A 12,192-nucleotide genomic window follows, 5' to 3' on the forward strand; every position below is an offset into this window, starting at 1 on the left:
TATATTTTTCAAAAAAACACTTTTCAATGTGGCAGAGAGTTCAATCGTCGAACTGCTCTTACAGTAAAGAATCCCCGTCTGTGATGAGGTCCTTTAATTACCTTGCTTTCCCTTCTTTGCACGCATTCTAGTTCAGCAATGTCCTTCTCATACACAGGTGCTCAAAACTGTACACAATATTCCATGTATGGTCTAACCGGTGATTTATAGAAATGCAGAGTTTGTTGCATGAAATCATCTTAGAGGTCCAATTTCAACCTTAAGGACAAAAATAATATCTTGATTTTGCCTCTTTGTATTCCGATAGTCATAACTTTATTATTTTTCCGTCCTCATAGTCATATAAGGGCTTGTTTTTAGCGAGACAAGTTCTTGTTTTTAATGGCAGCATTTAATGTACCATATAATGTACTGAAAGAAAACTCTTTGTGGGGTGGAATGGAAAACACAAAAGCAATTTGTCCAATGCTTTTTGAGTAGTAAAAATTGCAAGTTTATTTTATTATTATTTTATTGGTTAGAGCGTGGTGCTAATAACGCCAAGGTCACGGGTTCGATCCCCGTATGGGCCATGGAAGCTCACTTTTGTTACAGAGTTGAATAGTTGATAATATTGAAAAAAGGTCCATCAAATTCAACCTATAAACCTGCCGTGTTGATCCAGAGGAAGGCAAAAACTGTCTTGGAGTGCATTCCAATGTTGTCATTAGGGGAAAAATTCCTCCCTTACTCCAAATATGGCTATTAGAATAAATTCCTGGATCAAAGTTCCATCTCCAGAATCTGGTACAAATATGATGAAATTTTATATTTTTCAAAAAAACACTTTTCAATGTGGCAGAGAGTTCAATCGTCGAACTGCTCTTACAGTAAAGAATCCCCGTCTGTGATGAGGTCCTTTAATTACCTTGCTTTCCCTTCTTTGCACGCATTCTAGTTCAGCAATGTCCTTCTCATACACAGGTGCTCAAAACTGTACACAATATTCCATGTATGGTCTAACCGGTGATTTATAGAAATGCAGAGTTTGTTGCATGAAATCATCTTAGAGGTCCAATTTCAACCTTAAGGACAAAAATAATATCTTGATTTTGCCTCTTTGTATTCCGATAGTCATAACTTTATTATTTTTCCGTCCTCATAGTCATATAAGGGCTTGTTTTTAGCGAGACAAGTTCTTGTTTTTAATGGCAGCATTTAATGTACCATATAATGTACTGAAAGAAAACTCTTTGTGGGGTGGAATGGAAAACACAAAAGCAATTTGTCCAATGCTTTTTGAGTAGTAAAAATTGCAAGTTTATTTTATTATTATTTTATTGGTTAGAGCGTGGTGCTAATAACGCCAAGGTCACGGGTTCGATCCCCGTATGGGCCATGGAAGCTCACTTTTGTTACAGAGTTGAATAGTTGATAATATTGAAAAAAGGTCCATCAAATTCAACCTATAAACCTGCCGTGTTGATCCAGAGGAAGGCAAAAACTGTCTTGGAGTGCATTCCAATGTTGTCATTAGGGGAAAAATTCCTCCCTTACTCCAAATATGGCTATTAGAATAAATTCCTGGATCAAAGTTCCATCTCCAGAATCTGGTACAAATATGATGAAATTTTATATTTTTCAAAAAAACACTTTTCAATGTGGCAGAGAGTTCAATCGTCGAACTGCTCTTACAGTAAAGAATCCCCGTCTGTGATGAGGTCCTTTAATTACCTTGCTTTCCCTTCTTTGCACGCATTCTAGTTCAGCAATGTCCTTCTCATACACAGGTGCTCAAAACTGTACACAATATTCCATGTATGGTCTAACCGGTGATTTATAGAAATGCAGAGTTTGTTGCATGAAATCATCTTAGAGGTCCAATTTCAACCTTAAGGACAAAAATAATATCTTGATTTTGCCTCTTTGTATTCCGATAGTCATAACTTTATTATTTTTCCGTCCTCATAGTCATATAAGGGCTTGTTTTTAGCGAGACAAGTTCTTGTTTTTAATGGCAGCATTTAATGTACCATATAATGTACTGAAAGAAAACTCTTTGTGGGGTGGAATGGAAAACACAAAAGCAATTTGTCCAATGCTTTTTGAGTAGTAAAAATTGCAAGTTTATTTTATTATTCAGGTTAATAGGATATCAATATGAATACACGTTTGCATGTATTTTCTACTGACGTGACGTGAATCTTTGGTGTAAAAGTGGCAGGTTAGCTCAGTTGGTTAGAGCGTGGTGCTAATAACACCAAGGTCACGGGTTCGATCCCCGTATGGGCCATGGAAGCTCCCTTTTGTTACATGCTTGTTACAGAGTTGAATAGTTGATAATATTGAAAAAAGGTCCATCAAATTCAACCTATAAACCTGCCGTGTTGATCCAGAGGAAGGCAAAAACTGTCTTGGAGTGCATTCCAATGTTATCATTAGGGGAAAAATTCCTCACTTACTCCAAATATGGCTATTAGAATAAATTCCTGGATCAAAGTTCCATCTCCAGAATCTGGTACAAATATGATGAAATTTTATATTTTTCAAAAAAGCACTTTTCAATGTGGCAGAGAGTTCAATCGTCGAACTGCTCTTACAGTAAAGAATCCCCGTCTGTGATGAGGTCCTTTAATTACCTTGCTTTCCCTTCTTTGCACGCATTCTAGTTCAGCAATGTCCTTCTCATACACAGGTGCTCAAAACTGTACACAATATTCCATGTATGGTCTAACCGGTGATTTATAGAAATGCAGAGTTTGTTGCATGAAATCATCTTAGAGGTCCAATTTCAACCTTAAGGACAAAAATAATATCTTGATTTTGCCTCTTTGTATTCCGATAGTCATAACTTTATTATTTTTCCGTCCTCATAGTCATATAAGGGCTTATTTTTAGCGAAACAAGTTCTTGTTTTTAATGGCAGCATTTAATGTACCATATAATGTACTGAAGAAAACTCTTTGTGGGGTGGAATGGAAAACACAAAAGCAATTTGTCCAATGCTTTTTGAGTAGTAAAAATTGCAAGTTTATTTTATTATTCAGGTTAATAGGATATCAATATGAATACACGTTTGCATGTATTTTCTACTGACGTGACGTGAATCTTTGGTGTAAAAGTGGCCGGTTAGCTCAGTTGGTTAGAGCGTGGTGCTAATAACGCCAAGGTCACGGGTTCGATCCCCGTACGGGCCATGGAAGCTCACTTTTGTTACATGCTTGTTACAGAGTTGAATAGTTGATAATATTGAAAAAAGGTCCATCAAATTCAACCTATAAACCTGCCGTGTTGATCCAGAGGAAGGCAAAAACTGTCTTGGAGTGCATTCCAATGTTATCATTAGGGGAAAAATTCCTCACTTACTCCAAATATGGCTATTAGAATAAATTCCTGGATCAAAGTTCCATCTCCAGAATCTGGTACAAATATGATGAAATTTTATATTTTTCAAAAAAGCACTTTTCAATGTGGCAGAGAGTTCAATCGTCGAACTGCTCTTACAGTAAAGAATCCCCGTCTGTGATGAGGTCCTTTAATTACCTTGCTTTCCCTTCTTTGCACGCATTCTAGTTCAGCAATGTCCTTCTCATACACAGGTGCTCAAAACTGTACACAATATTCCATGTATGGTCTAACCGGTGATTTATAGAAATGCAGAGTTTGTTGCATGAAATCATCTTAGAGGTCCAATTTCAACCTTAAGGACAAAAATAATATCTTGATTTTGCCTCTTTGTATTCCGATAGTCATAACTTTATTATTTTTCCGTCCTCATAGTCATATAAGGGCTTGTTTTTAGCGAGACAAGTTCTTGTTTTTAATGGCAGCATTTAATGTACCATATAATGTACTGAAAGAAAACTCTTTGTGGGGTGGAATGGAAAACACAAAAGCAATTTGTCCAATGCTTTTTGAGTAGTAAAAATTGCAAGTTTATTTTATTATTATTTTATTGGTTAGAGCGTGGTGCTAATAACGCCAAGGTCACGGGTTCGATCCCCGTATGGGCCATGGAAGCTCACTTTTGTTACAGAGTTGAATAGTTGATAATATTGAAAAAAGGTCCATCAAATTCAACCTATAAACCTGCCGTGTTGATCCAGAGGAAGGCAAAAACTGTCTTGGAGTGCATTCCAATGTTGTCATTAGGGGAAAAATTCCTCCCTTACTCCAAATATGGCTATTAGAATAAATTCCTGGATCAAAGTTCCATCTCCAGAATCTGGTACAAATATGATGAAATTTTATATTTTTCAAAAAAACACTTTTCAATGTGGCAGAGAGTTCAATCGTCGAACTGCTCTTACAGTAAAGAATCCCCGTCTGTGATGAGGTCCTTTAATTACCTTGCTTTCCCTTCTTTGCACGCATTCTAGTTCAGCAATGTCCTTCTCATACACAGGTGCTCAAAACTGTACACAATATTCCATGTATGGTCTAACCGGTGATTTATAGAAATGCAGAGTTTGTTGCATGAAATCATCTTAGAGGTCCAATTTCAACCTTAAGGACAAAAATAATATCTTGATTTTGCCTCTTTGTATTCCGATAGTCATAACTTTATTATTTTTCCGTCCTCATAGTCATATAAGGGCTTGTTTTTAGCGAGACAAGTTCTTGTTTTTAATGGCAGCATTTAATGTACCATATAATGTACTGAAAGAAAACTCTTTGTGGGGTGGAATGGAAAACACAAAAGCAATTTGTCCAATGCTTTTTGAGTAGTAAAAATTGCAAGTTTATTTTATTATTCAGGTTAATAGGATATCAATATGAATACACGTTTGCATGTATTTTCTACTGACGTGACGTGAATCTTTGGTGTAAAAGTGGCCGGTTAGCTCAGTTGGTTAGAGCGTGGTGCTAATAACGCCAAGGTCACGGGTTCGATCCCCGTATGGGCCATGGAAGCTCCCTTTTGTTACATGCTTGTTACAGAGTTGAATAGTTGATAATATTGAAAAAAGGTCCATCAAATTCAACCTATAAACCTGCCGTGTTGATCCAGAGGAAGGCAAAAACTGTCTTGGAGTGCATTCCAATGTTGTCATTAGGGGAAAAATTCCTCCCTTACTCCAAATATGGCTATTAGAATAAATTCCTGGATCAAAGTTCCATCTCCAGAATCTGGTACAAATATGATGAAATTTTATATTTTTCAAAAAAACACTTTTCAATGTGGCATAGAGTTCAATCGTCGAACTGCTCTTACAGTAAAGAATCCCCGTCTGTGATGAGGTCCTTTAATTACCTTGCTTTCCCTTCTTTGCACGCATTCTAGTTCAGCAATGTCCTTCTCATACACAGGTGCTCAAAACTGTACACAATATTCCATGTATGGTCTAACCGGTGATTTATAGAAATGCAGAGTTTGTTGCATGAAATCATCTTAGAGGTCCAATTTCAACCTTAAGGACAAAAATAATATCTTGATTTTGCCTCTTTGTATTCCGATAGTCATAACTTTATTATTTTTCCGTCCTCATAGTCATATAAGGGCTTATTTTTAGCGAAACAAGTTCTTGTTTTTAATGGCAGCATTTAATGTACCATATAATGTACTGAAGAAAACTCTTTGTGGGGTGGAATGGAAAACACAAAAGCAATTTGTCCAATGCTTTTTGAGTAGTAAAAATTGCAAGTTTATTTTATTATTATTTTATTGGTTAGAGCGTGGTGCTAATAACGCCAAGGTCACGGGTTCGATCCCCGTATGGGCCATGGAAGCTCACTTTTGTTACAGAGTTGAATAGTTGATAATATTGAAAAAAGGTCCATCAAATTCAACCTATAAACCTGCCGTGTTGATCCAGAGGAAGGCAAAAACTGTCTTGGAGTGCATTCCAATGTTGTCATTAGGGGAAAAATTCCTCCCTTACTCCAAATATGGCTATTAGAATAAATTCCTGGATCAAAGTTCCATCTCCAGAATCTGGTACAAATATGATGAAATTTTATATTTTTCAAAAAAACACTTTTCAATGTGGCAGAGAGTTCAATCGTCGAACTGCTCTTACAGTAAAGAATCCCCGTCTGTGATGAGGTCCTTTAATTACCTTGCTTTCCCTTCTTTGCACGCATTCTAGTTCAGCAATGTCCTTCTCATACACAGGTGCTCAAAACTGTACACAATATTCCATGTATGGTCTAACCGGTGATTTATAGAAATGCAGAGTTTGTTGCATGAAATCATCTTAGAGGTCCAATTTCAACCTTAAGGACAAAAATAATATCTTGATTTTGCCTCTTTGTATTCCGATAGTCATAACTTTATTATTTTTCCGTCCTCATAGTCATATAAGGGCTTATTTTTAGCGAAACAAGTTCTTGTTTTTAATGGCAGCATTTAATGTACCATATAATGTACTGAAGAAAACTCTTTGTGGGGTGGAATGGAAAACACAAAAGCAATTTGTCCAATGCTTTTTGAGTAGTAAAAATTGCAAGTTTATTTTATTATTATTTTATTGGTTAGAGCGTGGTGCTAATAACGCCAAGGTCACGGGTTCGATCCCCGTATGGGCCATGGAAGCTCACTTTTGTTACAGAGTTGAATAGTTGATAATATTGAAAAAAGGTCCATCAAATTCAACCTATAAACCTGCCGTGTTGATCCAGAGGAAGGCAAAAACTGTCTTGGAGTGCATTCCAATGTTGTCATTAGGGGAAAAATTCCTCCCTTACTCCAAATATGGCTATTAGAATAAATTCCTGGATCAAAGTTCCATCTCCAGAATCTGGTACAAATATGATGAAATTTTATATTTTTCAAAAAAACACTTTTCAATGTGGCAGAGAGTTCAATCGTCGAACTGCTCTTACAGTAAAGAATCCCCGTCTGTGATGAGGTCCTTTAATTACCTTGCTTTCCCTTCTTTGCACGCATTCTAGTTCAGCAATGTCCTTCTCATACACAGGTGCTCAAAACTGTACACAATATTCCATGTATGGTCTAACCGGTGATTTATAGAAATGCAGAGTTTGTTGCATGAAATCATCTTAGAGGTCCAATTTCAACCTTAAGGACAAAAATAATATCTTGATTTTGCCTCTTTGTATTCCGATAGTCATAACTTTATTATTTTTCCGTCCTCATAGTCATATAAGGGCTTGTTTTTAGCGAGACAAGTTCTTGTTTTTAATGGCAGCATTTAATGTACCATATAATGTACTGAAGAAAACTCTTTGTGGGGTGGAATGGAAAACACAAAAGCAATTTGTCCAATGCTTTTTGAGTAGTAAAAATTGCAAGTTTATTTTATTATTCAGGTTAATAGGATATCAATATGAATACACGTTTGCATGTATTTTCTACTGACGTGACGTGAATCTTTGGTGTAAAAGTGGCCGGTTAGCTCAGTTGGTTAGAGCGTGGTGCTAATAACGCCAAGGTCACGGGTATGGTCACCTTACGGGCCATGTAAGCTCACTTTTGTTACATGCTTGTTACAGAGTTGAATAGTTGATATTATTGAAAAAAGGTCCATCAAATTCAACCTATAAACCTGCTGTGTTGATCCAGAGGAAGGCAAAAACTGTCTTGGAGTGCATTCCAATGTTGTCACTAGGGGAAAAATTCCTCCCTTACTCCAAATATGGCTATTAGAATAAATTCCTGGATCAAAGTTCCATCTCCAGAATCTGGTACAAATATGATGAAATTTTATATTTTTCAAAAAAACACTTTTCAATGTGGCAGAGAGTTCAATCGTCGAACTGCTCTTACAGTAAAGAATCCCCGTCTGTGATGAGGTCCTTTAATTACCTTGCTTTCCCTTCATTGCACGCATTCTAGTTCAGCAATGTCCTTCTCATACACAGGTGCTCAAAACTGTACACAATATTCCATGTATGGTCTAACCGGTGATTTATAGAAATGCAGAGTTTGTTGCATGAAATCATCTTAGAGGTCCAATTTCAACCTTAAGGACAAAAATAATATCTTGATTTTGCCTCTTTGTATTCCGATAGTCATAACTTTATTATTTTTCCGTCCTCATAGTCATATAAGGGCTTGTTTTTAGCGAGACAAGTTCTTGTTTTTAATGGCAGCATTTAATGTACCATATAATGTACTGAAAGAAAACTCTTTGTGAGGTGGAATGGAAAACACAAAAGCAATTTGTCCAATGCTTTTTGAGTAGTAAAAATTGCAAGTTTATTTTATTATTCAGGTTAATAGGATATCAATATGAATACACGTTTGCATGTATTTTCTACTGACGTGACGTGAATCTTTGGTGTAAAAGTGGCCGGTTAGCTCAGTTGGTTAGAGCGTGGTGCTAATAACGCCAAGGTCACGGGTTCGATCCCCGTATGGGCCATGGAAGCTCCCTTTTGTTACATGCTTGTTACATACTTGTTACAGAGTTGAATAGTTGATAATATTGAAAAAAGGTCCATCAAATTCAACCTATAAACCTGCCGTGTTGATCCAGAGGAAGGCAAAAACTGTCTTGGAGTGCATTCCAATGTTGTCATTAGGGGAAAAATTCCTCCCTTACTCCAAATATGGCTATTAGAATAAATTCCTGGATCAAATTTCCATCTCCAGAATCTGGTACAAATATGATGAAATTTTATATTTTTCAAAAAAACACTTTTCAATGTGGCAGAGAGTTCAATCGTCGAACTGCTCTTACAGTAAAGAATCCCCGTCTGTGATGAGGTCCTTTAATTACCTTGCTTTCCCTTCTTTGCACGCATTCTAGTTCAGCAATGTCCTTCTCATACACAGGTGCTCAAAACTGTACACAATATTCCATGTATGGTCTAACCGGTGATTTATAGAAATGCAGAGTTTGTTGCATGAAATCATCTTAGAGGTCCAATTTCAACCTTAAGGACAAAAATAATATCTTGATTTTGCCTCTTTGTATTCCGATAGTCATAACTTTATTATTTTTCCGTCCTTATAGTCATATAAGGGCTTGTTTTTAGCGAGACAAGTTCTTGTTTTTAATGGCAGCATTTAATGTACCATATAATGTACTGAAGAAAACTCTTTGTGGGGTGGAATGGAAAACACAAAAGCAATTTGTCCAATGCTTTTTGAGTAGTAAAAATTGCAAGTTTATTTTATTATTCAGGTTAATAGGATATCAATATGAATACACGTTTGCATGTATTTTCTACTGACGTGACGTGAATCTTTGGTGTAAAAGTGGCCGGTTAGCTCAGTTGGTTAGAGCGTGGTGCTAATAATGCCAAGGTCACGGGTTCGATCCCCATACCGGCCATGGAAGCTCACTTTTGTTACAGAGTTGAATAGTTGAAACTATTGAAAAAAGGTCCATCAAATTCAACCTATAAACCTGCCGTGTTGATCCAGAGGAAGGCAAAAACTGTCTTGGAGTGCATTCCAATGTTGTCATTAGGGGAAAAATTCCTCCCTTACTCCAAATATGGCTATTAGAATAAATTCCTGGATCAAAGTTCCATCTCCAGAATCTGGTACAAATATGATGAAATTTTATATTTTTCAAAAAAACACTTTTCAATGTGGCAGAGAGTTCAATCGTCGAACTGCTCTTACAGTAAAGAATCCCCGTCTGTGATGAGGTCCTTTAATTACCTTGCTTTCCCTTCTTTGCACGCATTCTAGTTCAGCAATGTCCTTCTCATACACAGGTGCTCAAAACTGTACACAATATTCGATGTATGGTGTAACCGGTGATTTATAGAAATGCAGAGTTTGTTGCATGAAATCATCTTAGAGGTTCAATTTCAACCTTAAGGACAAAAATAATATCTTGATTTTGCCTCTTTGTATTCCGATAGTCATAACTTTATTATTTTTCCGTCCTCATAGTCATATAAGGGCTTGTTTTTAGCGAGACAAGTTCTTGTTTTTAATGGCAGCATTTAATGTACCATATAATGTACTGAAAGAAAACTCTTTGTGGGGTGGAATGGAAAACACAAAAGCAATTTGTCCAATGCTTTTTGAGTAGTAAAAATTGCAAGTTTATTTTATTATTCAGGTTAATAGGATATCAATATGAATACACGTTTGCATGTATTTTCTACTGACGTGATGTGAATCTTTGGTGTAAAAGTGGCCGGTTAGCTCAGTTGGTTAGCGCGTGGTGCTAATAATGCCAAGGTCACGGGTTCGATCCACGTACGGGCCATGTAAGCTCACTTTTGTTACATGCTTGTTACAGAGTTGAATAGTTGATAATATTGAAAAAAGGTCCATCAAATTCAACCTATAAACCTGCCGTGTTGATCCAGAGGAAGGCAAAAACTGTCTTGGAGTGCATTCCAATGTTGTCATTAGGGGAAAAATTCCTCCCTTACTCCAAATATGGCTATTAGAATAAATTCCTGGATCAAAGTTCCATCTCCAGAATCTGGTACAAATATGATGAAATTTAATATTTTTCAAAAAACCACTTTTCAATGTGGCAGAGAGTTCAATCGTCGAACTGCTCTTACAGTAAAGAATCCCCGTCTGTGATGAGGTCCTTTAATTACCTTGCTTTCCCTTCTTTGCACGCATTCTAGTTCAGCAATGTCCTTCTCATACACAGGTGCTCAAAACTGTACACAATATTCCATGTATGGTCTAACCGGTGATTTATAGAAATGCAGAGTTTGTTGCATGAAATCATTTTAGAGGTCCAATTTCAACCTTAAGGACAAAAATAATATCTTGATTTTGCCTCTTTGTATTCCGATAGTCATACCTTTATTATTTTTCCGTCCTCATAGTCATATAAGGGCTTGTTTTTAGCGAGACAAGTTCTTGTTTTTAATGGCAGCATTTAATGTACCATATAATGTACTGAAAGAAAACTCTTTGTGAGGTGGAATGGAAAACACAAAAGCAATTTGTCCAATGCTTTTTGAGTAGTAAAAATTGCAAGTTTATTTTATTATTCAGGTTAATAGGATATCAATATGAATACACGTTTGCATGTATTTTCTACTGACGTGACGTGAATCTTTGGTGTAAAAGTGGCCGGTTAGCTCAGTTGGTTAGAGCGTGGTGCTAATAACGCCAAGGTCACGGGTTCGATCCCCGTATGGGCCATGGAAGCTCCCTTTTGTTACATGCTTGTTACAGAGTTGAATAGTTGATAATATTGAAAAAAGGTCCATCAAATTCAACCTATAAACCTGCCGTGTTGATCCAGAGGAAGGCAAAAACTGTCTTGGAGTGCATTCCAATGTTGTCATTAGGGGAAAAATTCCTCCCTTACTCCAAATATGGCTATTAGAATAAATTCCTGGATCAAAGTTCCATCTCCAGAATCTGGTACAAATATGATGAAATTTTATATTTTTCAAAAAAACACTTTTCAATGTGGCAGAGAGTTCAATCGTCGAACTGCTCTTACAGTAAAGAATCCCCGTCTGTGATGAGGTCCTTTAATTACCTTGCTTTCCCTTCTTTGCACGCATTCTAGTTCAGCAATGTCCTTCTCATACACAGGTGCTCAAAACTGTACACAATATTCCATGTATGGTCTAACCGGTGATTTATAGAAATGCAGAGTTTGTTGCATGAAATCATCTTAGAGGTCCAATTTCAACCTTAAGGACAAAAATAATATCTTGATTTTGCCTCTTTGTATTCCGATAGTCATAACTTTATTATTTTTCCGTCCTCATAGTCATATAAGGGCTTGTTTTTAGCGAGACAAGTTCTTGTTTTTAACCCCTTCCCGACATGCGCCGTACATGTACGGCGCTGTCGGGAGGTGCTTCCCGCAAAGCGCCGTACATGTACGGCGCAGTGATTGTGCGGGCTCAGAAGCAGAGCCGGCACCATCACCGCGGGGTGACAGCTGTATTATACAGCTGGCACCCTCCTGTAACTGCCAGGACCGGAGCTATTCTCCGATCCGGCAGATTAACCCCTCAGATGCTGCGCTCAATAGAAAATGGCGTCCGAGTCTGCCTTGTACGGGAGCCGATGAGGACCCGCCTTCGGCGTGTCCTCATAGGCTTGCTGTCAGTGAATAACTGACAGCGCTAATACACTGCACTACGTATGTAGTGCAGTGTATTAGAGTAGCGATCGGGGCATCAGGCCCTCATGTCCCCTAGTGGGACAAGTCAAAAAAGTAAAAAAAAGTTAATAAAAATGTGGTAAAACAATAAAAACACACACATTTCAAATAAAAATAAAGCTAAACTGACTTTTTTCCCATAGTAAGTCTTTTATTATGGGAAAAACCGTAAAAATTAAAAAACTATACA

The 12,192-nt window shown here is 37.1% G+C and overlaps 4 non-coding genes across 4 annotated transcripts; all 4 read left to right on the forward strand.

Annotated features, from left to right (window-relative positions):
• The first annotated feature begins 3,102 nt into the window (after window positions 1–3,102).
• TRNAI-AAU (transfer RNA isoleucine (anticodon AAU)) lies at window positions 3,103–3,176 on the forward strand. The gene has a single exon. It is a non-coding gene; the product is annotated as a tRNA-Ile (tRNA).
• A 1,637-nt stretch (window positions 3,177–4,813) lies between these two features.
• TRNAI-AAU (transfer RNA isoleucine (anticodon AAU)) lies at window positions 4,814–4,887 on the forward strand. Its single transcript has one exon. It is a non-coding gene; the product is annotated as a tRNA-Ile (tRNA).
• Window positions 4,888–8,232: 3,345 nt separating this feature from the next.
• On the forward strand, window positions 8,233–8,306 carry TRNAI-AAU (transfer RNA isoleucine (anticodon AAU)). The gene has a single exon. It is a non-coding gene; the product is annotated as a tRNA-Ile (tRNA).
• A 2,640-nt stretch (window positions 8,307–10,946) lies between these two features.
• On the forward strand, window positions 10,947–11,020 carry TRNAI-AAU (transfer RNA isoleucine (anticodon AAU)). Its single transcript has one exon. It is a non-coding gene; the product is annotated as a tRNA-Ile (tRNA).
• The last annotated feature ends 1,172 nt before the right edge of the window (window positions 11,021–12,192 follow it).

The sequence above is a fragment of the Rhinoderma darwinii genome, chromosome 3 (assembly GCF_050947455.1).
Source record: "Rhinoderma darwinii isolate aRhiDar2 chromosome 3, aRhiDar2.hap1, whole genome shotgun sequence".
Taxonomy (NCBI): Eukaryota; Metazoa; Chordata; class Amphibia; order Anura; family Rhinodermatidae; genus Rhinoderma; species Rhinoderma darwinii.